We start from the raw sequence: 24,591 nt of genomic DNA, 5'->3' as shown, positions 1-24,591 counted from the left end.
CATACGCAGCGGCACAGAACAAATACGCGGAATACCAATAACAACGCAACGCAGCGCGAAAGCCCCGTTGGACAATTATTTCCACAAACAGGTGGTCACGACGTAAACAATAAATTAACAGCTCGTCTGTCTGGGCGTCACGCCGCCGACAATTTCACGGCAATTTAATTTTCGGTGTAAATCAACTCCTGGCGGCAAATCAAAACTATTAGAGCCGAAGAAAGTCAACGCAGCGCGTCGCCCCGGAAGCTCTTATCTTGCGAGTCGTCGGCTTATCTTCGAAGCAGCGGGAAATTCACTAGCGGCGCGCGCGCGCGCGCGCCTATCAAATCACGTGTCGACGCGGACGCCGCTCGCGGGGACAAGTTGACGCGCGTCAACGTCAGTTTACGCGCGCGCTTCGTCAGATAAAGGTAGTTGGGAAGAAATTGTAAGGAATCGCTCCGGAAATGTTATAGAAAAACTACGAGTGATTAGCAACGATAGGAAATTCCATCAATGAATTCACGCAAATCAGGTTTTCATTAAAAAAAAATTCTTAATGTCAAATATCTCAAATTCGGTATTCTCCGCGCTGCGTCAGCGCTGTAATAGTTGGATGTTAAATATGATTTTTCGTTTCGTTAGCATAAAAATCCGTGTAATTTTTCTGTGCTTTCGGTATTTCGATCTGCTCCTCCAATTATTATCAAATGATTCTTTTCTTTTTGCGTTATTTCGGCTGACATAGTTGTGGAGTAGACATTCGCGGATTTGCTCGTTTATGTTGCTATGCCAGTCAAGAAAAAGGCAAAAAGAAAATAATTATTTGATAATGACTGGAGGACCTGATCGAAAAGCCGAAAGTCCAGAAAAATTGCGCGGATTTTTCTAACGAACGGAAAAATCCTTTTTAACATCCAATTATTACAACTCTCACGTATTTCGAAGAACACCGAATTTGAGGTAGTTGACATTAGGAGTTGTTTTATTTTAATGAAAACCTGATTGCATGGATTTGTCAATAGATTTTCCTATCGCTGCTAATCACTCGCAGTTTTTCTATAACATTTCCGAAACGATTCCTTGCCATTTCTCTGCAACTTCCTTTATCTCGCTTCGTACCCTCTGTTCGTCTCTCTTGTCTTTCTTTTTTTCAACTCGGCTTTCTCGGAAGATGCCGCTGATTTTTACGCGTATACAGCGCCTAAATATCGACTCGTAGAAAGAAATTCGACAGTCTCGTAAATTATTCCCGTCTGCCGACATGAGAAACACGCACGCGCGCGCACGATTCATCACCACGGGAGATATACAGGCGTGTATATTTGCACTCGCGCGTCAGCAAACGCGCGCCGCTGCATAATTGACATTCCGGGAAAAGAAGTAGCCGTCGACGTGTACTGTCGCCCAGATTTTCAGCGGGGAGTGCGCCTTTTTATCAGTCTCGCGCGCGATTATCCTATTAGTCGTCCTCGGATCATTCGCTCGCGCGTTGGAACGCAATGCCTCACTCGCGATAAAGCTCTCTCTCTCTTTCTCTCTCTCTTCAGAGAGAAAGAGGTCAGGATTGTGTTATGCTCGCGCGATCGGCATTTCCATCGCGAAGCCAATAAAATAAAATAGTTTGAGTAATTATTGCACGTCGATGGCAAGGGCAACGGAGCGGCGAGCGTGACGCTTCTGTCGGGCTGCCCGACTGAAACGAGCGCGACGACGAGCTGACGCGCGCTTTTCGCACGCGCGAAGATACCGCTAAGGAAAGTCATTAAATGCTTTTCGCGCGTCAGAGCAATAAACGCCTTTTTTTCTTCTCCTTTCCCGCTCCTCCGAGCATCTGTTGCATTATTCTCGCCGCGCGACGTACGTAGCTCGCGGTTAGGGTTGTCGTACTTTACGCGGAGCGCGTCTTGTGTTCCGATGGGCTCGCCGGACGAGCGTCCTACCGAGTCGCAGTTTCGAGTGACCCGCACGCGCGCGTCAATACGATTGCGCACTTATCAGCGTGCGCTCGTACAATTTCCAAGTGAAATATCAGAAGCTCGTCGGTCGTAAATTAGAAAACATCATAAGCGCTCGTCTGGGCGTACCCGGTTTTATGTGTAGCGCCGTCGCGCAATCGCGCTTGCGAAATTGCAGTGCGTCAGAAGCCGAGCGGCGCGTCGTTGCCCGACGGTGAAATCGTGCCGAAAGCGGAAAACTCCCGAAGAAGCAGCGCCAATTGCCGCGTCATCGCGCTCAAAGCAGCGTGCAGCTTCAAAGAAGCGAAAGTGTGTTTGCTCTCTCGCCTCGTCGTCTCCATCAACGCCCGGCTCTGCGTCACGACTGACGTCTTGGAAAATGAAAAAATTTTAAAACAGTGCTGCTTTTACTTCGAGTTACAGGTGGACAAGACGCCCGGTACAGCAGCTCGCAAGCCAAGAAGAGTAAAATAGGTCTCGCAGAGACAGAGAGAGAGAGAGAGAGAGAGAGAGAGAATCTTTGACCCCCAGAAGGAGTGTCGTGGAATTCAGATCGGCGGCGATGGCTATTTAAATCGGCGACGCGACGGCGCGGACTCGCACCGCTGCTCGCTGTCTAAAGCTTCGACGCGGATAAAAATTGCTATACCGGCGGCCTTTGATGCTCCTTCTGCTTGACACAGCGCTAGATTAGCTCCGAGAGCGCGGCAAATTCAGACCTTTCGCTACATTTATTTGAAGACTGTGGCATCGATCGATCAAACTAGGTCTTGATCCTTTCGTCATTCTCGCGTGAATCGTGACTTAACGCTCTCCAATTTTACCCCAATGCAACGACTTAAAGAATCACTCAGAATTTCGAAGAATACCGCATGCCGCTTTCGGTGGAATGTCGTGTACTTGAGGCTGAAATATTTTTCGGGTTATTTGTGATTTGTGACTGGTAAATCGTTTGCGTAAAACTTTACGAGCGTCACGTTTAGCGTTGCACGCGTGATTTCACGCGCGTTTTAAAGCAGTTACATTCACGTGGGAGATTCTGAGCGCAATTGCCTCGCTACTCGAGTGCGTTAGTAACAATTGCAATTAATTATGGGATACGTTCTTTCTAAGCTTTTCATACATTGTTGGCTTATTATTGAGGTAATTTATCGTTACTTCAAACTCGTTAACGTAACACGTCATATTTTTTTTCTGAAGTCAAAAGGGTGACACATCGATACCTCAAATATATATATATATATATATATATATATATATATATATATATATATATATATATATATATATGACGAACGGATGATGTGTGTTTTAAGCGCCGTCCGTCGATTCATCAAGCAACGCTGCGCGAACCAGAAGAATTTACGGTCCTAACGGCGCCTTGAAAATTAAAGAATTGTAATCCGATGAATGGACAATGACGGCGGCTAGATGATGATAATGATGATGATGATGATAATGATAATTTGCTTGCCAATGTGACACTATTTTCCCAAGTAATCAACTGTAATTCATCAATTTGGATTCATTGTATTCAAAGCTTTCAATTTATAATTTAAACAAGCGCGCAAGCTACAGCCTGAAATTCAATCGTTACGATAGAATTTCAATGGCTCGATTCTTATTTTTCTTTTGTGAATGGGCGATACTTCTGAACGATTCACGCACTCTTTTTCGCCAAAGTTCCGAATGTCAACGGCCTATTCATTGATTCGTTTCCTTAGATGATAATTCATAGCAGCCGACGTATTACATAGGATACCAATATTATGTAGTTCGCTAATTTACTTACGCACGTGATGCAAGAAATGTTAGTATTTCGATCAACGATCAACTCACCTGTAACAGAGAGAGAGAAACAAACGTCATTATCTTTGCAACAATTCGAACTCGTAATTAGAGACATAGCAAAGAAATGAGCGACGAATGCGAAAAATTGACGAGTTGGAACGCAAACGCAAACGCAGAGGCGTTGACGGCCGATGACGGAGATCGCGAAGGATTGCGAAAGAAAGGTGGACACAATTAACTGAAAAAACGAACGAATTACAAGTGCGCGCGATCGATCGCGAGCGCCGTATAAGCTTTTTACTAATTATAAACCAAACAGCTTTCTAACTAGGCAGACAATAGTGCGCAGTTATAAGATAAACTGCGCAACAATTATTCCTACCTACAACAATATTTCGTGGGGAGAGCAAATACCGATTACACGATGTCTTTACACGTACGCGTGTATAGTCCTATTTTTAATAAATGACGAGTCAAACAACATTGGAATTTTATTACGTTTTGTAACATTCGCGCTGTGAATGCAACGGCGCAGTTTTACAACTAAGTAGTAAATTCAATTTGCGAGGAGCCGATGTGGACAGTAATCTACAAGATTTACTGTGCAGCTTCGCTGACACTTTTAATTTTGTCATTTTTTTTTTTTGACGCATGCATTGAAATCATTGAAATTTCATTGATTTTTGTAAAATGACGAATGCTCGTTGAATATCTTATCTACCAATGAGCATCGGCGGTCCTAACGTATTTCGAGTTACGCAATTATTCTTACTTCTGCAGTATTAGAATTTGCAAGTTGTCATGCAAAATCTCTGATTAATGCAAGCACATTGTGTTCGAATATCAGTACGCTCGCTGAATAGCAAAAAGCCCGAAGGAAGTGCCGCGCCAGCACGCTACGAAAAATCGAAAGCTAGGCGATATCGCCGTCGCAGGTGGCTTACACGCCCCCTACACCGATTCCGTTGCATCGGCTATTCATCTTAAAACCCACACACCTCGACAGCGCCGAGAAAACGCGATAGAGATCTGTCCACAGATGCATTTCGCGATTGGCCGCTATTCGTTAGACTTATTGCTATTTCGATTTGCGCGAGTTGAACCAGTTTGAGGATAGCCGTCCAGCGAGAGAGAATAACAGTCGATAAAGGGGAAGTATTTTTAGCGATGAAGCGTCGTTTCTTTCTTTCTTTTTTTTTTCGGGCCATTCAAGTCCCGCTTTCATTGATAACGGGCACAGCGGCACCACACAGTGAACGCAACACACTCTCGTAGTAACCTAGATCGCCTCCTCTTTGTTGCCCGCCAGAGACCTTGGAAGACTAGACGTGCCACCTTCATTTTTTTTTTTTTTTTTTTTGTAACAAATTAGCATAGGTTTTGAGAATTTCATAGAAACGAAGGTATATAGCCAACTGAAATTCTAATCGTTTTTTCTTTCGGCTATTGGTATTTTATGAATAAAAAATCGTTATTTCTAAATTAATGCGGAGCGGCATTCGTTTTCTGTTCGCAGCCGGTTTTCGTGTGGGCTATTTTTGTCATTCCAATCCGTCGTTCTTTATCGAGAACATACTTTATCGGGGGATTATCATTCGAATGCGTATGATACGCATAAAGCTCTATAAGCCAACGTGCGATCGTGGCTCCTACGTTCGCGTTATTTATTTTTGCCAATGAGCGGGCACGTTTACTACGCATTCTGTCGGAAATACAACTTTTAAAACGCGAATTTTTCACTTGGCTCGATCGTTACGCAACATTGTCATTCCGCCGAAATGGCAGACGTCCCATCGCCGGTGGAGACGAAAAATCAGTCTCAAATGATATTCACAGAAAAATAAAGAAAGAATGAATTAGGAACGACCGAAGGTTCGCAAACAAAACAAAAGAGATCGCGTGGGTTCGAGTATACATTGGAAGTCGTTTCGCTTATAGCACATATCTATTGCTGCTCATCCGGTGTTCGGTTCACGGCTCAGGTCGTGGCCGAGATAACGAATTCATTCACAAGGCTTTTGCTTGCTTGGGCTTTTATCGGCTCGTACGCACGATGTCGAAACGCGCGCTCGCTCACACAACTCAGGCGGACGCTCCATTGATTTGCCTTCCTCTCCTAGTATTTGCCGCTGCGCTGCCGCAGTTGCATCGCTTGCACGGGACTTGATTTCATTTATTTTCACTGCTTCGCGCCAGTTGCACACTAGCTTTTTCTCTTTATTTCTCGAGGATTATCGCTGCTGCCGTATCAATGCCCGAACACGATTATCTGTTTTTTCAGGGATGTACAGCAGCCACCACTTCGTGACGCTGAAAGTGCTGCGCGTGATAAGATATATTTTTGGATGGCCGTGTGTGCTCGCGCACATCTCTCCGAGCGCAATAACAACGGATTCATTATTGGACGGGGATATTTTCATTGCACGACCAAAGATCTTGCACAACGATTGCTAGTTTTTTTATTTCCTTTTTTTATTTTTCGACATTCATTCGACTAAATTCAGAAGACGATTCATCAATTCACGACTACTGTAAGAGGTTGTAAAAATTACATTTGTCGTAACTTTGAATCGGAAAACAAACGAAGCAATCGCTGATCAATCGAAAAAAAATAACTTAAAAAAAAGAAAATAGCTGGTTCACTTTTCTCTATGACAGCCAAACAAATGTTGCATGTATCTCAACTCGACAGAAACATTCCCAAGTCAAAATTTTCCGTGGCGTTGCACGTGGCGACGTCTACTTTGTCTCTCGATCGGCGCACAACGATTTGCATGTCAATGAATGCGCGTCAACTGCGCTTCTGCTCCTTTCTTTCTCCTTTTGTCTGAAAGTCGCACTTGGTACGGGCTAAAGTCGTTCAGGATTGAATCGTCGACTTGCGAGTAGTTTCTGCTATTGAGGATCGGTTCAAATTAAAAATCAAGGCTCCGCTTCGCCTACAAACAACGAATTCCGAGAGCAAAACCAGGAACCGCTAGAGTCTTGAAAGTTAAAATGTGAGTGGCGGCTTAGCTCCAGGGGGCGCGTGCACGTGCCGCGCTTCGAACAAGGGGACAAGGAAACGGGCGAAAATCGATAAGCGGCGAGGAAAAATCCGATGGCGCGCGGCACGTAAAACAGGCCGGCTACGAAAGCTCGTCGTTGGACTGCTCTCTCGGGGATGACACACGGCAGAGCCGCGAGAGTCGAGCCGAGGTCCTTTTTTCTTTTCGTGCTTGCGCTACGCGTGTACGCGTTGTTACTCGCGCACCGCGATCGTCAGCACATTCCTCGAGTTTTCGCCGCTATTACCCGCGCGACCTCGATAATGGCGAATGAGAGGGCAGTCCGCCCACGGCCGCCAATCGAAATAAACATCTTGCTCGAGAGCAATAAGGAAGCTCGCGCAGCAGCTAGTAACACCGGTTAACCTCATAAAAACAATTTATAGGACTATTCGACTATCCTCGGGAAAAGAGGAAAATCGTCGGATCGTCTTCGTGAAATACCTCGCTTTCTAAATTTCCCCCCGGCGAAGCATTAATCATGCTTTGGGGAAATTCGTAGGTGAATGAAACCCACAGGCACGATGTCGCTTCTTGCGTATTATGAATAATACAGGCCCGCGTGCAATGGAGCTAAGGGAGGAGGCAGCACGTATAGGCAATAAAAGGAGCAAGAATGTATCGGTCGGACACGACGCGCGAGTTGAATAATCGCCTCGCTGTAACGTGCGGGATTCGCTTCGAGCGCGGATATTCTTGCGCGGGGCACGCTTTACGATGACCCTACGCGAATAAAAAAAAAAATCGGATCGTCGGCGAACGAGACGCGGTTTCGTTTCGGATCGTTCGACAGACCAAGCGCGCAGTCGCGAGTGGCCCGAAGGTGAGGAACGTCGCGCAGGAACCACTTGAGAGCGCAGCGGGCGCCGAAATGAGAAGGAGACGCGGAAGGTTATCGGCGCGGCGCAAGCTGCACGCGACCTTGGCGAGCGCGTGGCAGCAGCGGACGCCGACAAAAGGCAGCGGTGGCGGCGAGGCGCACCTGGACCAAAAGAATAAGAGGGCCTTCGAATCCTTAAAAGCGACGCGTGTGTATATATAGCCGCGCGCGCATCGCGCATCTGCCGAACGCGTGCCGCTGCGAGGGGGAAGTCTGCGTGTATATAGTGAGCGAGAGAAAGAGAGAGAGAGAGAGAGAAACTGAGCACACGCGCGCGCATACTCGATGACGACGTATACGGGGGCATGCATGTTTGATTTTTCGTTGGCGATCACTTCGTCGGTGGATTGTAATGCGCTTATGAGGACATGTGTCGAGTAGCAAAAGTGTTGAAAATTTACACGAATGGGCGCGATCAACGAGAGAAAGAAAGAGAGAGAGAGAGAGAGAGAGAGAGAGAGAGAGAGAGAGAGAGAGAGAGAGTCGTTTTTCGACTTCTAACGAGGGAAGCGCTTGTCGCTCAATCGAGACATTGACGTTGTCGCTGCCAAGTTGATCAGAAATGCAATCGCGTCCCTCGTGCGTAGGGTCGTAGAACTCTTAATTACGATGACGCCAGCAGAGATCCGAGATTCGTCTGTCGTCGTCGTCGTGATCGTCATCATCGAAGTCCTCGGAAAATTTATGCGATGCGCTCCGAGGACGTTTGATGACGAGACAAGCACGTACTGTGGGGATGTGGCAGGTGATGCCACTCCCCCCATTTTTCTCCTGCTATTCCGGAGTTTCGGATGTTTCAGTTCTAATGATCGGTTGCTTCGTATTCTAAGTAGATGGATTTTTGGGCGATTGCCTTTTGTGGGAGGCTTACCATTGTTAGACGTGAAGCCGATTACCGAGTTTTCAACAAATCTTCATTGAAAACATCAAGAAAGAATCTTTTCTTAGTATTAACATTTTTTAAAGGAAAATAGACTTCGTATTTTGTACGCTTTTCATATAATTTCAAAGGAATCTTCAAAAAAGCGGATATTACTTGAAAACGGAGAAGAATCCTTTCTAAAGATTAAAATTTACTCAAAAAGGAATTCATCTCTTGAATTCGACTTCTCGCAACAGTTCGCCCGGATTTGAAAGAAATCATCATGAAATTAGCCAAGTTATATGATCCAACATTCCTTCACCAGCATCTTTCACTTCAGTATTCCGTAGCGATCCATTCATTCATTTCCCACCGAATTTTGTTTTAATCATGCAAACCTTCTCTGCGAAGGCAACTTATTGTGCAACAAAAAATCCACGTCGGAGCAACAAGTCTATACTAAAATCTGTCTGCACCAAAACAAAAAGTCGCACGCGTATGCCCGTCTACGTTGTCGAAGAAAAAGTTTCTCTCCCCTGAAGAGAAAAGAGAAAGTAAGTGAGCTCCACCCTCAAAGAGAGTGAGAGAGTGAGAGAGTGAGAGAGTGAGAGAGAGAGAGAGAGCAGGTGATGGTTGACGCGCCAGGTGGAGTACGGCGCGTGCCTCTCCTCTTCCGGTCACGTGGCGGCAGCAGCAGCACCCTCCGACAAGAGTGAGGGCCACGCGCCTCTCTCTCTCTCTCTCTCTCTCGCTCTCGTATGACTTGGCGTAAATAACCAGCGGCAGCAAGCCGGAGGAGATGCGTATCTTCTTTTATCGGAAATTGCCGCGACTTTTTTTCCTTTCCCGCTGCCTCGAAATGTGCGGGTTTCGCGATCGATGCATTTTTTTCGATGCCGACGAGGGAAAACATGTACCGGAGATTTGCGAGCCTGCAGGATTTCCAAGCCAATTAATCTCCCCCCATTGTAAATTCCAACTCTGAAAATAGTACGAGTCAAATGTTTCTGATACATTATATCGTCAGGCATCTCCCTTACACTTTCTCTTCTTTTTCACGATATTAAGCGCTCAAGAAGCATCTTGTTTCGTTCTTTTTTGTTCCCCGGCATTTTAACATCTATTTTCGAGAAAGAGAGATCATCCACCCCGAACAGATGCAACTCAGGCGCCCACTCTCTGTTTTTATACCCATTGTTTTAGACTTCTCTTTTCATGCAGGAACGTTTTTTCTTTTCTTCTTTTTTTATTTCTTGTCGGATAAAGGTTTGAGAACTGAGAAAGGGTGATCGCACATTGTCGTTTATCGGCAAAGCGTAATATTAGCCATATTAAAAAGAGGCCCTTTCTTTTGTTTCTTGCAACGTCGAGCATTTCGTATAATTCTCTGTCTCGCCGGCAGTTTATAGGTTAATTAACAGCCCAAAGTTAAGTTATGCAACGCTGCGAACCTCTGCCGACCCGAGAATCTCGTTTCGCACGGGAATTTAATTTGCGCGCGGGCGTAATTGCTTATTGATCAATAATTTACAGCGCGGCGGTCCGCAACAGATGCACGCCGTTCAGAGCTGTCGCCTACAAAGGGAACGCTCACGAAGCGGGCGTAACGATGCCGAGGGCCGAGAACACGCGCGCGAAAAAAAAAAAGAAAAAAAATCTCGGACGATGCGTCTCGAGGAGCGCGGGAGTGATAAATAAAAGGCGATTATTTGCGCAGCTGTTGCGGCAGCGACTTCCGGCTTCTCGCGAGCGGCACATCTTGCCTTGATTTACACTCGACACTCGGGATGCCCTTAAATAGCGGCTACTTGCTTGGCGTCTCCGACGCGATCGCCGCGCGGCGCTCGTCCCGATAATTCGTCCATCATTTCGCTCGCTCTCGCGCGCTCAACAAGTCGCCAGAGTAACATCCAGTTGGAAAGAGCGAGGGGCCTACGCGTGACAGCAGGCGTTCAGCTTCGCGAGCCGATTATTGCCAGACACACTTGGCCGCGTGACTCCAGGTGCTCGCACTTTTATCCTTTTTCCCCGCCGCGAACGGGCTTGCTTTGCGTTGCGCAATCATTGCCCGAAATTGCGTCGGAGTGCGCGCGATAAAGTGAAACTGCGCGCAGCGCCGAGCCCGAATTACTGTAATTTTCGCTCGCTCGTTCGAGGGGTGCGCGACCGACGTCGTGTTTGCATTGTCGGCTCGAGCGAGGGTCGCGCGCGACTGCTTTAATCGCGGGCTGCGACGGATCGTTCTTACGCGAGAGCGGCCGGTCGACGCGACGCTCTCCTTGCCGCTTGGCGGCCACTTCCGGCACCCAAGTGAAGAGACCCGGCTCGCCGCGGCCCGTCGGCAATCCGACGTGGGCAGATGAAAAACCCAACCCCGTCGCGAGCCGAAGGCGCACCTTGCCTCTCGGCAAGAAAAAGGGCAGCTGCGCGCGGCTGCCCTCGTGTGCCGGACATGTGCGTCTACCTCCCGCCTCCCCGGCGCGCGCGCGCACGCGAGATTCGAGTTTCTTTTGTTGCCTCTTGACCTCTTGTGCGCGTAAAGGCTACGCGCTGTCATTATCGCTTTACTTTGCTTTATAGGCGTATCGAACGGCCCGGCTACGGTATGGGCATCCGTCGATCTATAACTGCCGGGGTGTCGCGTGCACGCGACTTCTAATTTTCCTTCCTTTGCGCGCCCGTCAATGCAAAAAGAACAGACATACAGGCATGATTTGGCAAGATCACGCGATTCGTTATGAAAAACAAAAACAAAAAAAAGAATCGCAATGACGTTCAAGGAAAGATTGGAAATGGTACTAGGATCAATATCACTTTCACGGCTGGGAAAACTTTGGAAGACCTATCACTCGCGTGCGTACGCTCGACTTCATTCTATAGCAATTTGAATGTATAATGTGCGTTCGCCCCGTCACGCGGAGTCATTTATCCTGCACTGCTCGAGAGACACGCACATATACGCTTATCATTCTTGCAGATAATTGTACGTCGAAACATCGTTCTCCTTGTAGGACGTGTCCATTTTATTTGCTCACGACGATCAAGGATGCGATTTGTTACGTCCGTCGAGTTTTCACAAGCTCGCTCGGAGAAACACTCACTTAATCAACACTCTAGGATTACGGTATTATTTATTAATTACAATAACTCCAAATTATACTTCAAACCAAAAAGAATTTATTATCAAAGTGTACGAGGAAAGGCACGTCTGTATCGAAGGACCGTTTTACAAACACTTACTGTCACCTATAGTGTACAACTACGAAGTTTACAATTCACTTTGATTATCGGCGACATCCATGATACCAGTCGTTCTCCACACCATGCAATTTCATGTACATATTACAGTTTTGTGATATTCAAGAAAACCAAAGAAAAGAGATTGATGTTTGTTCTTAAATCTAAGTCACACTCATACATTTCAACATTCATACAAACACCTAAATTAACACCCGACATTTTTTTTGCTTCTTTCTTGGAAAAGTCAGCACGCCTCTCTTCGTTCGCTCAGGTTCACTAAACCTTGGCGCGCATCTGCCGCCGCCCTAACGACACGCGGCCACTGACTTCTTACGAAAAATTCTCCCTTATTTCGAAAAAAAAAAAAAAACCTTCCGACTTGATAGCGATCGGCACGCGTCGCTCGAAGCGTCAGCTGTGAATCGGGACGCGTGTCGTCTTTGGAAAAAAAAAATTAAATAAATAACTAAAACAGAAAAGAAAACGAGGCAGAAATCCGAGGAGAAGTCAAGATAACGAGGCTACAGGTTGGAAAGAGAGAGAAAAGAAATATATGCAAGATCGCGATACAGTCTTCTTTTTTGAAAAATGTACTCCCCCCGTTATACCGTTTTGCTCTGCATTACGTCGACGTTCGTGCGCGCGCGGATTATGCTGATGCGACAACTTCGCAAATTTATGTTTAAAGCTCGTGTAATCGCGATATGACTTAATTTCAGGCGAGAAATTCTTCGGTGCTTTTTTCTTTTATCTTTTATTCTTCTTTCTTTCTTTTCTGGACGATAGTTTCTTCTTTCCCGCTCGACAAGTGAAATTGATTTGAGTGTACTTGCTTTCAATAGTAGACATGCAATGCCGTGCTATGACACTCGTGCACGCGAATGTGTAACTAATATACTTTAGAGAAGTTTGTATCTCAACGAAGAAATCAGCAAACACGCGAGTTTTGCCTTTTTCTTTCTCGCAAAGTCCTCGATTTTCCTAGTCGCAATTATAAAGACGAGAGAGGAATTGGTCACTTTCCAAAATCTCATCGAAGGATTAAGCAAAACGAAAAAAAGGCGGGTAATAGCGAAACTGCTGAGTCGTCATGGGGGAGGTTTACATACACACGCCCTCAGGGCTTGATTGGCGCGACGAATTAGGAGAGCCCCGCGTCGCCATTTCCGCGTGGGCGTTGCGCAACAAAATTTTCATAGGCCTCGGCTCGCTCGAAGGTTTAAACTACTATATCCCCCGCCTTCGTACGGTATGAAAGCCATCAAGGAACGGTGGCTTTCTTTGATTTTATTTTTCGACGGTGTAATTCAAATTATACGGTTAGGCGATGATGGATTTTGGGAAAATTCATTAGCGTTCAGGCAGAAAAGATTTCAGACGCTACCTGATAATTAAAAGGACTCGATTGAATGATTTTAGGATGCAATTAGCCTACCAGCATGGCGTGAAATTGCAAAAAAATCCCGTTTCGCAAATAATTCGAGATTCGAATCTGCGCACACTCGACGTGCCAAAAAAAAGAGGCAACGCCTGCCTGGTAGAAATCTGCATTAAGCGCACGGCAACCTTGGATCAATCTGTCTCGAGTTTCCGCAAAAATGCCGGGCCGAACGAACAAAACAAATACGAAAAAAAGAGCAGAAAAAAGAGGTGGCGCGCGAGATAAAAAAGATACAGAGGCGAGACGATGGCTGAATAACGGGGCGAGCGGGCGCGCGACAGCCGTCTGTCGGCAGCCGTAAGAAGGGCAGGTGTGTCGAGCCGGAGCGCAGACTGCCAGCGCGCGCGCGCGCTGGCAGAGAGCTTTTACCAGCGAGAGGGTGTGGACGCGCTTCCTTTTTTTACGACCCACCGAATTTCATGCACGCGAATTGGGTTAATGGCCTGATTATTGCCGGCTCTTGGCGCCGATTATCGTACGTCGGAGAGAGAGACCCTTCGCTTTTTTTTTTGCGACCTCGTTACTTGCGGTAGCGCGGCTTTAATTTTTTACGAAGAGGGAGAAGTGTGTATTTTTTTGTTCAATTTTGACTGCGATAAATTTGTGCGGTTGTAATTTTCAGAGATTGTTAATTTACTTTAAATCGGCGTTATTTGGGTTTGCTTTCGAGGTTTATTAATTTCGACCTTGAAGTGAGTTTTAAACAGCGATCGACGAAAACACTCGAACAGTATTCGAATGTACTCGATCGATTCATCACTGAGACGACCGAAACGTCAACGAATATCCCGCAATCGGTGAAATCGTGATTCGCTCTAAATTAAAACTCATAAAAGAGAAAGTGCTCACCCCCTCGACAAAAAAAAGAAGCATCACTAGTCAGAATCCTTCTCCGCCTCCTTTCTCTGCACCGAAAAAATGTCTCGGAGCGTAAATCCGAATTGCTATTTCGTCGAAGACGCGTGCCGCGAGGCGAGCATGTGCACACTGCTCGCTCGAAAAAAAAAAGAAGAGAAGAAGAAAATACACACGCTCGCGCGCATAGAAGTGAAGCGGGCGCGTGCCGGGCGTCGACCATTTGGAGGCCAGGTGTGTAAGAGATGTGTGCATAGGTTGGCAGTGTGTGCTCGCATGGCTCGCGCGCGCGCAGGGGTTCGCTCTCCCCCGAACGGGAGAAGACGGAGACGGAGGTTTTTGTCCCTCTCGCTGGAAGTTGGAACACCTGCGGTAATTTTTTTTTCTTTTTCCTCGCCTCCTTGCCAAGATTTTTGCCCGAGTGCTGTTCGCAAAGATCATTGGGAATGGCTGTTGGGCTGTCTCGCGAGCGAGGAGGAGAAAGGGTAAAGGAAGCATCGACGAGGGCGAGAGGGCAGCACTCGCAAGATGCGCGAGTTGAGCTGGAGAGCTCGGCATTCGAGCGCGACGGGATGCTTTTCGACCTCGATTATCCCTTGGAAAAGCCACTCGCAAGATTCATGGTCATCTTTCGAAGCAGCCCACGGAAAAGCCGCGCAGACAACACTGCCAAGAGAGTAAGCAGGCCTCCTTAAGCAACAACAAGGAAAACGGAGAAAGGAGAAGAGAAAAGATTGAGCGATTCCCCGGGGATCGCGGGAGAGCGCTTAACGTTGCGAACGCCAACGATATATGCCGCTGCTCTCATTTGTCATTTCGCGAAATAAGCAATTTTCCCCGTCGTCGTAGTCAGCGCCAACGTGAACGAAATGCACAATGCCACTGCGAGAGAGGAAAAAAGGGGGAGCAGATGGCGCGTGCCGCCCTTCCGATTTCTTGACTCCCGAAGGAGGGATAATTAGACGATGTTACGGGCTAATAAGCTGTATTTACCCAGCGAGTGTACCGTTAAAGCCGATTTTTCTTCTTTTTCTTTTATAATTCGATTCTTTTGTCAAGGGAGGAGGTTTCGGATCCGTTGCATATTGTCTTTTGATTTACGATTAGCGTAAGGTTTGCCGTTACGATACTTATTTTCACAATACTCGGATATATTGAATATTTCGAGTGCAATTGATTTGAAAAAAAGACACCGAAGGATTTTATTAGGTCAGCAACTGTCGGCGCTCTGTCGTACTTTCTAATCGATACTTTCTCTCCTTTTTTTCAGCTACGAAACCAAAAGCTACCTGATTACCACTTCGGAAAAAAAAAATCTGCATGTCAGAGAGAAGACGGCCCGATCGAGCCTTTTTCGCTCTGGCGACTAATTAAAAAAAGCGAGCGAGAGAGAAGTGATGTATACGTAGCTCTAGGAAATTGACGTTGAAATTTATTCATTCCCGACGCGTTCCAATTTTATCAGCGTTTTTCCTTTGTCGATTGTTAGTCTTTCGGTAACACGTTTTGTGAAAGCGACTCTCTTTTGTTTCTTTGGTAGACGAACTTGGGACAGCCCATTCGTGCGATTAAATTGATGTTGCAAAAATGTCGTCAGCGATGAGACACACTCGCCTGAAAAGTATATTTATAGAAATGCCATTTTTACAAAAATCATAAAGTTCAACATCAGACGCAGAACAAAAGGTTCGCTTGAAAATATCGACAGCTGCAGGACGCAGCAAGGGGTGTATATATACATTCCGTCTATCAAATCGCCAGTACATAGATTGATCGGCAGCAATCGCCATGTATGAAGGGAAAAAAGGAGAAAAATGAAAGAATTGAATCGCGCGGATTAAATTCGATCGCAGCTCCTAGTAACCGACATTTTACTCGGAAAGAAAGGCGATTGCACATTATTACGTCTTATCTTAGTTGAAGCACGGCGTAGGCAATACGAAAAGAAAACAATTGTTATTATTACGTCTTCTTCGCCGAACAACCGTAGATTGCAAAAAAAAAGGACGACCGATTCGTTTTGCAAAAGTGACCAAAAGTAATTTTTCGCGCTTGCCGTGTCATCGTCTTTGCTGTATGCGTGTGTAAGGAACGAGAGTGAGTGAGAGAGAGAGAGAGAGAGAGAGAGAGAGAGAGAGAGAGAGAGAGAGAAATAAGCAGCATGACGTCGCAGATGCGCGCAAGAAACGCCTGCTGTTGCAGCGCGATAATTGACTCGTTACGTACGATCACACACTGCTCCCCGGATGGTTGGCGATTTTTTTTCTCCTCGAGAGAGGCAATGTTTTTCAAAGCCAGCCGACGAAAAAAAAAAAGGAAAGAAAGAAAAGAGAAAGAGTCACCCCGACTTTGTAATCGCGAAAAGTAAATTGAATTTTCAAGCTGCGGGTGCACAGATGTGAAAAAGAAGCGAGGAGAGAGAGAGAGAGAGAGGAAACCGTACAAGTTCATACTAACAAGCAGGTATAGGTAATGTCGATAACCACGTATTCTTTTTGTTCTTGGTCAGCAGCGCCGAGAGGGCAGGAGTAAATAATTCAGCGTGTTTTTAATGTTTGTGTCGCGCTCTGCGCTCTCCGCCCGACATAATAATGCGATCACATCGCGCGCCATTATAACTTGCGCCCAAAGTGGATTGCCACACACGCAGCAAAGTTCTAGGGCGTGAAGAAGAAGGAGAAGAGGGACAGGACCTTAATTTTCATTCCTGTGCGTCTCTCTCTACTTTTTTTTAAATTTTTTATCGCAGAAGACCCGTGGGCGTACGGGGAATATTAAGGAGGTGTGGATTTTTGTGATAAAGCCCCTGCAAGAGCAACTTCGTTAACACGATGAACTTACTTAAAACATCCGTTAATTACTCAGCTTCGGCTGCGAGGAAAAAATTTTCCTCCGCGGCGTTATTTCGTTTGATATCAGGAGATAGCGAGAGCGCGTACCGAATTGAGCAACCAGCCGTGAGAAAAAAAAAGCAATTTCGTATCGTCTGCCCGAGTGTTAAAATTCGTACAGAAAGGGAGAGAGAGAGAGTCAGAGAGTGAGAGTGAGAGCGAGAGCGAGAGAGTGCGTGAATCGTCCGAAATAGAGATGGTCGCATATATTGAGTGGGAGTCCAGTTTTCACGGTTCGAAGACCCGCCGCTATAACTGGCCATTAGCTCGCTACATAGCCGTTGGGCGGCGAGCGGAGAGAGAGCCTAACTTAGTTGCTGTAACTAGCCGACGTCAGCTATCTTTTTCTCTTCGGTTACGCTGAACTGCATCCGACGCCAATTATTATTCCCTCTGCCTGCTTTTCGTCGCTTATTCCTAACTCGGCCGACCCGTTCCGCTCGCCAAACGCAATCCCACGACCCGTTTCCAATCCGAAAATTTCGCGCGAATATCCGATCTGCCCCCGGCCGCTTAAATATTTGTCGTTGTCGTAGCCGGAGCCCCGTCGTTTGCCTCGCGAAATTAGGTTACAACGCTCGCGCGTGGCGATAAGAGCCAAGTTCCCCAAAGTTCAATACTTTGAAAACCGTGACGCGGCGTGCAACAGCATTATTTTCGGGCGCAGAGGCGAAGTTTCGTCTTCAAAGGCTTACGGGCACTTTGTGGCTCGCGCGAGTGAGACGAGAATTTCGCGCCGCGGCAAGTTTAATATTTACATCGCGAGACACTGCACGCCTTTAATAAACGATCCCCGTGCGACATCTCTCGCCCGCTCCAAATACAATCCGGGGGTTTATTGCTCGGTAGCAGCGCTACATTTTGGAAACGAGAGGGGGCAAATAAAACGAAAACAAAACGAGCGTCGAAATTCGAGAGAGCCGCGCTCCGACCCTTTATCGTAGTGGCACGCAGACACAATCCAACCCCCCCCCCCCCCAACCGACAAACAAGACTTTATCTCGCGTGTGCGTGGCACAGATTCCGGAAAGAGAGCGACCGTGTGTGTATCGCATAACGCTTAATTGACGTTGAAGATGCTGCAACGAATAATCAAAATCAGCGCCAGACGAAACAAAATGCCGCTACACGCCCTAACCCCGCCGCGAGCTAAATATAATTCCCAGATCTTAGGTTTCGTCTGCAACTAGTCTAGACGCCGGCCCGAGAGCCAGAGAGATCACGAGGAAGAGGAAACGAGCCGGCGGAGGCGTGCATTTCTCTGTCCGTGCGCTGCTGCATGGGAACTGTGAATGGTGCCAATATTCGCGTGAATGGTACGCTCAGACGTTGAATACGGCAACGGAGCTTACTCTTTAAAAGCTGCCTGTACAATTTTCGTTCATTGCAATGAACTGGGTTATTGATCTTGTCGATTTTCACCGTTTCGATCGCACAGCAACAGTTCAATTTTGTAATTACAGGTAAACCCCGCAATTCCTCCATTTTTGGGCATTAAAAGATTGAAACTTTGGAGTGACCAACTGCATTTCATGAAATTAAACATATTAATTATTATCGCTAAGTGAATATATGCCAACAAAGCGTGTGTTTGCAGAATTTTATTCGTTACCGATAGCATCCAATTACAAACATGTGCTGAATACGCTTAAAATGTATTTGACCGTCGATTTTTAATTTAAAAAATGCTTGAAATTTCTGATTACTTAAATAGAGGGAAGCAATTAAGCAATATATCGAAAACCAACAATTGAAACTCTCATCGTCGTTGTCTATTTTAAAGTCAAGGAAACTAACTCCTTCCTACATTAAAGCAAAAAAACGGAAAAAGAGGGAGAGCGGGAGGGGGGAGGGAAGGAAGAAGAGACAGAGAGCAGTAGACAAACGAACAAAAAAAAGAAAAAACGAACGAAGTAAGGCGCAAGCGAGCGAGACGAAACCGCGCCGCGGATAGTAGTATTAGCAGACAGACGTTCCAATTTGCCTGCTAGCCGTGTGCTCCCTGGCTATTCCCTTATTTCTGGACTTTGCGCTCGACTCGCTAGACGGTGTAATTGACGTTATTGGCGCGTCCGTCCCTCGCGCGGTTTTAATCAGTTTTGCCACGCTTTAAAACGAAACCGACCAATGATTCCGACGAAACGTTCCATTTTTTCTGTTACGCGCGAATTCCATTATAATTTTTACTAACAAATTCCTTCGTTAATTTTCGATTCGCACGAATTAAAATATTTATCATTTGCCAAAGAGTCGAGAGCGAATCGAGGAAAAGGAAGTCTCGAACATTTTCCTTTGGGCAAGCGCTCGCGGCGGAAAACGAATGTACGAGCGTCGCGAGTCCCTCCCGCCCTCCCAAACCACTCGCGAGAGAGTGCAAGCGGCTACAAAACCCACGAGGCTTTCATTAGCGCGCGGCCGAACACACGATCGCGCACTTTGATTAGAAAAGTTTTTAGGTGTACTCGCTTGGCTAGTTCGACTCGGCACGTTGCGCGTGTCACGATACGGGCCCCGCTGACGCGACAGCGGGGGTACGTAATGCGCCACTCCTCGCGATTGGCGTTCGGGCGCGCTCGCCCGCCATCGCGCACCCTCGCAAGAAACGCAGGCCCGGCAATACGGTCAGTCGGCATAGTGGTGGCCGATGACGTTGACCTCAAAGGGCTAGACTGACAAAAGGAGGAACGCGAGCGCGCGCCGCGACGCTGACGCGGCCGAGTATATTTGGCTTTGGGCTGGCGCTGGTGCCGCCGTTCTGCCGCTCGCAGCTTCGTGAGCGCGCGGGCTCTCTGTAAATTGTTGCCGGCGCGCGCAATTATCCACCTACGCGCCGTGGTCCGCCACTGCTAATCCAGCCGGACCGAGCCGTGCATTTCGGCCGCTCGCGCCGCTCGGAAAAATGCGAAAGCTCGCCTGCGGCGCGCTTCATGGCCAGAACTCGAATCGAACGCGATTCCATAGCTTTCGCGTCGACAAACTGTTAAGCCTTCCGTAGTAAGCGGCAAAAGTAGCTTTAGAAACAAACCGCTTCGACGTTGCGAATGCGTACACATACACGCGCACACCTCGTAGCATCGTAAAGAAAAGGGTCAGAGCATAGTAGAAGGAGAAAAAGAGCGTAGACCGGATGCGCGCGAACGCTGCGTGTATGTGTGTTTGTGTGTGCGTGTGTACCGCGCGATTTATGGGCCTGTTTTATTCGTCGCGACGCTTCCGCTCTTGCCGCCGCAACACGACGAAAGAGAGGAAGAGACGAGTGGATATTGGAAGACGAAAGAGGTTACGTAGCCGAGCGAACTTTAGAGAGAAAATAAAAAACAACCAAAAATGACGCATAACGTTTTGTGGCTGCTCGTCGGCCAATGCATTCGGGCCGTTAACGCGTATCGCCACGAAAGTTATCAGTGTCGAAAAAAATGACGGACCGTCGAGAGAGAGAGAGAGAGAAAGAGAGAGAGAAAGAGAGAGAGAAAAAGAGAGAAAGAGAGAGAGAGAAAGAGAGAGAGAGAGAGAGAGAGAGAGAGAGAGAGAGAGAGAGAGAGAGAGAGAAACTCACCTTTCAGCTGGCTTCTGCGATATAGCGTGGTGGAATAGTCGATCCATTGGGTTGAGCTGCGATCCCTCGCCAATGGCACCGTGTTCGCCATTACTCTGTCCCCCTTCGCCTCGATCATACTCATCCTCCATCCCTGCAACAATTAAAAATCACAAGCGCGCCCTTTAGTCGGCTGCGTTCCTCGAGCCCAAGTAGTACAAGACGAAACACGGTCAGACGTCAGCGAGAGGCGAACGGCAAGAGCGACCAAAACTGGCAGCACCTTCGGGCGCTCGCCTGTCATCGCGCTATTTTGCGAGAAAGCAAGAAAGAAAATAAGAAGAGCTTTCCAAGCGACACCTGAGCAAAGCTCTTAATGCGATTCGTTCGCTTCCCGCGCGCGCGCGAGTTTTAACGAGGGTCGAGTTGTCGTCGCCGGGATTTGTAAAGAGTATAACTAAGTGCTAAGCTTGCTTTTGCGTTTTAAAATGCTTTTACTCAACTGCTGCGACGTCCCTCGGAAGAAACGAAATCGTTGATTTTTTGATTGCCAAAAAGAAAAAAAAAGGTACACGACAATCGAAGAGAGAAAGAAAGGATCAAGAGATGAATTCTGGTGGTAGAAGGTTCTTAGAGGCAGAGAGAGAAGCTGTCGAAAGCAGATATCTCAGAGGCCTTTTCTTCGTTAATCCTCTTCTCTACCGCGACTCCGCCATTTCCTCTTTTACTGCACCCCCCCTCTCTGTCTCTCTCTCTCCATTATCCTCTCCTTGTCACTTTCTTATATATCTACGTGCTTACAACCTAGAAATTCATTCGTCAAGTGTACACAGACACAAATTCGTTCCGTGCACAATGTACGAAGAATAATCAATATTTGAATGGGTCTATGAACAAACGTGTAACTATTATACGTTAAAGATGAGACCTCTCTCGATTCGTGCAAACTTTACAATCGTAATTGAAAAATCGCCGCTTATCGAAATGATAATTCGTTATTTCGGTATGAATGAGTATGAAAAAAAGATACGCGCGGACCTCACCCCTTATCGAGTATCGAGTAATCCCACGTAAAGCAAAAAACCAAAAGAAGAAGACGAAATGGAGGTTGAGGGGGTGAGTTAAAGAGGCAAAGGGGCGTGGCAAGATGAATGATCGCAAGACGCGGGAGTATTGATCCCGTACTCTCTCTCTATCTCTCTCTCTCTCTCTCTCTCCCCCTCATCCGTTTTCGCCACTACCTCTCTTGCGTCTTTTGCTCGCCTTTGCTCCTTTGCAACGTCGTCGCAGTCGCATTTCGTTTCGTAAACTCCTTCAACCCTCTCCCCTGCTCTATGTAGGTTCAGGGTCATGCGCGTGCTCTCTAACTTACCCGCGAGATTCTTTTTCTTTTCTTATTTTGTTTACAGCTATTTAAGATTGTTCGTCGACGAATTCCGGAGATCGGAATGCGTTAATGTATCGCACGCAACCGAAGATAAGAGCTGCGAAATTACCGACGAACAAATACGAAAGTATGCGTCTTATCGATCTCTCAGACGAGAGAGATAATTCCATCATAAAAGCGCGGTACCACGAATGAAAAAAAAAGGAACGAAACGAAGCTGATAACGATCGAGCCGAAAACGTGGCGAATCTTGCATATAATCGTTGAACGCCGCGTCGTTCGAAAATTATATGTGGACGACGTACTCGACGTACTACCGCTACTATACGGGAGACAGAGAGAGCACGTGATTGAGATTTCTTTTTTTGCGTGAATAACAAAAGCAAGAATTCGTGCGCTTAATCTTGAGAATAACGTTATATAACGCGAATGCCTCTTATCTACGAAAGGTTTTTTTCGGTAAATTTTAATATTCTAATCGACATGGATAAAAAAAGAAGGAGAACGACTTTTCCTCGTGACACGCGCGGAAGATCTGCCAAAGCGAACGACGAATAAAGAAGAGGAGGCAAAACCCGGAAGGGACGTCGCTAAATCTAATAATTCGTCGTTGGTATTACGCAAGAGGTTGAATTAATTTAGGATTCACCTCCTCTCTTTTTTTTTCATCTCTCTCTCTCTCTTTCCCTCTCTCGCTCTCTCTTTCTCTGACGTTTGAATGATTTATCGCGTACAGGTGTTTGAAGTACTTATATTTCGCCTCTTACACAACGTTGAATTGATAATTCGGCGAAGGTCACATGGAAAACGACCGATTAATAGAACGAAAGCTCGAAATGCTAACTGTAGTTTGACGAAAATACATTGGATTGATAAGCGGTCATTGACCGTTACTTACGTAGCTAATCGATTGATAACAAGGATAAACGAAATATCAGCTTTCGAAACCATTTTCGAAAGAATTTCATCAAGATAAAGAGAAAGAGAGCGAGATCACATTGAAGATCGTTAAGGGGGTCAAGCTTTCGCGCCGAGAGTTGACTTTACCCCTCCAAAACTTGAACGGTTCATCGAACTTGAACTGCTTGCGGCATTATATATCTCTCGCGTCCCTCTGACGAAGGTCAAGGCGCGTAACACGTGCCCCTCACCCCTGCCCCCTCCCGTCGACGCCATCACCTTTGAGACGGGAAAACTTGAAAAAAAGGATGAAAATTAAAACGAAGCCTACGCGTGTAATTTTCATTAAACGAAACCGCGTCATCGGCGGCTCGCACGCGACAACGTCGGTGAAAGCTCGCCACGAGCTTTCGCGAATAAGGCTGGTGCGTGTACACGTGTGCCTGAGTGCGGTTCACCGCGGCAAAACCAAGCCGAGCGGCGACGAGGTGGGAAGAATCGGTCGAGGTGAGGGCAGCGGCGCGTGGGAAACGAGGGCCGCGCACCCGGGCGGGGTTGCGAGCGTCTTACCTACTCGTTGTCGCGCAGCCTCCGACGAAGCCCTCTCCGTCACTCTTCATCGCCGGCATGGCGATCCGATGTCGCGCGACCAGCCTGCAGAGGACGGGGCCTGCGCTGCACGCGACTCGTAGTTACGAAGAGGTCAAAGCACTGCACCGTACCGCACGGCAATGTGTGTGTGTGTGTGTGTGTGTGTGTGTGTGTGTGTGTGTGTGTCTGTGTGTCTGTGTGTGTGTGTGTGTGTGAGCGCCTACACGTCGCGGCGCTCATGCCGCAGCCGCCATGCGAGTTTCATGCCCGCGGCGACGCCTTGCACACGCCGCCGCGAGCGAGAGCTTTCCGCGCGAAAGCTCCTCTCGCCTCCTTCTCGCCCCGTTTGCTCGCGAAAATGGAGTTCGTTGCGTGGCGGCGCTCGAGAGGCCGGAGAGTCGTTCAACCCTCGGCGTGTGTGTCACGTGTCGCCGCCACTGAAGCACCGTCGTCCCACACATCTTCATCGCCGAAGCGGACAACACCACAAAAACGACACCCGCGCACAGCACCGGCATCTCGGCGCACATGCCCGCCACGAACGAGGACGCGGCGCGTGCCAGGCTCTCGCTAGCGGCGGCAGCGTGACAGAATCTTGCGGACGGCCATGCTTTTCTGCGTCGCAGTCGGTCCGGTCGACGGGGAAGTAGCACTCAGCGGCGAAACTCATACCGCGCGAGCGAACGACGTCGATGCGAGAGAACGGCGCAGTGCCGCACACCAACGGCCTGACGATGACGATGACGATGATGTGCGTTGCGTGCGACGCGACTACGCCTACTGCGAGTTCGGCTTTGCGAATCGTCGTCGTCGTTTACGTCGCCGCCGTCGTCGTCGTTTGCCCGCATCCCTCTATCTCTCTCACGTGTGTGCGCGCCGCCAGTGCCGTCGCGAGAGAGAGAGAAAAAGAGAGAGAGAGCGAGAGAGAGAGCGAGAGAGAGCGAGAGCGAGAGAGAGATTGAAGCGACGAGGGCGCCACCGAACGGACGACACGACGTCGACGCCCGCGATCGATACGACGACTCTCTTTCGCGAACGAAGGGAAGGGGAGAGAGAAACGTATAGTAGTAGTACGCCAAGTGGGGTGAATACACTCGAGCGAACCAGCGAGCTTGTCTGCCTTGCCTGCCCTGCGCCAGCGTCCAACTGGAGTAGGGTAAGGGCTAGCAGCGCCACGGCTACCTCCGCGACTGTCATTAAGAAAAGCATTTTCTTTCTCTTTGACCAACGT

General features: G+C 47.6%; 1 long non-coding RNA gene across 1 annotated transcript in view; it reads right to left on the bottom strand.

The window, feature by feature from the left end:
* LOC131674780 (uncharacterized) overlaps window positions 1-24,167 on the bottom strand; it is a 44,366-nt gene extending 20,199 nt beyond the window's left edge. Inside the window, exons 1-2 of the long non-coding RNA XR_009302886.1 lie at window positions 23,340-24,167; window positions 20,504-20,636 (exon numbers count right to left, since the gene is read on the bottom strand). This is a non-coding gene — a long non-coding RNA (uncharacterized LOC131674780). The remainder of the gene's footprint in view (window positions 1-20,503; window positions 20,637-23,339) is intronic.
* Window positions 24,168-24,591: the final 424 nt, after the last annotated feature.

The sequence above is a fragment of the Phymastichus coffea genome, unplaced genomic scaffold (genome assembly GCF_024137745.1).
Source record: "Phymastichus coffea isolate CEN01 unplaced genomic scaffold, Cenicafe_Pcof_1.1 PCOF00301, whole genome shotgun sequence".
Classification (NCBI taxonomy): Eukaryota; Metazoa; Arthropoda; class Insecta; order Hymenoptera; family Eulophidae; genus Phymastichus; species Phymastichus coffea.
Note: the sequence above shows the minus strand (reverse complement) of the source record. Positions and strands in the feature narration are given on the sequence as shown.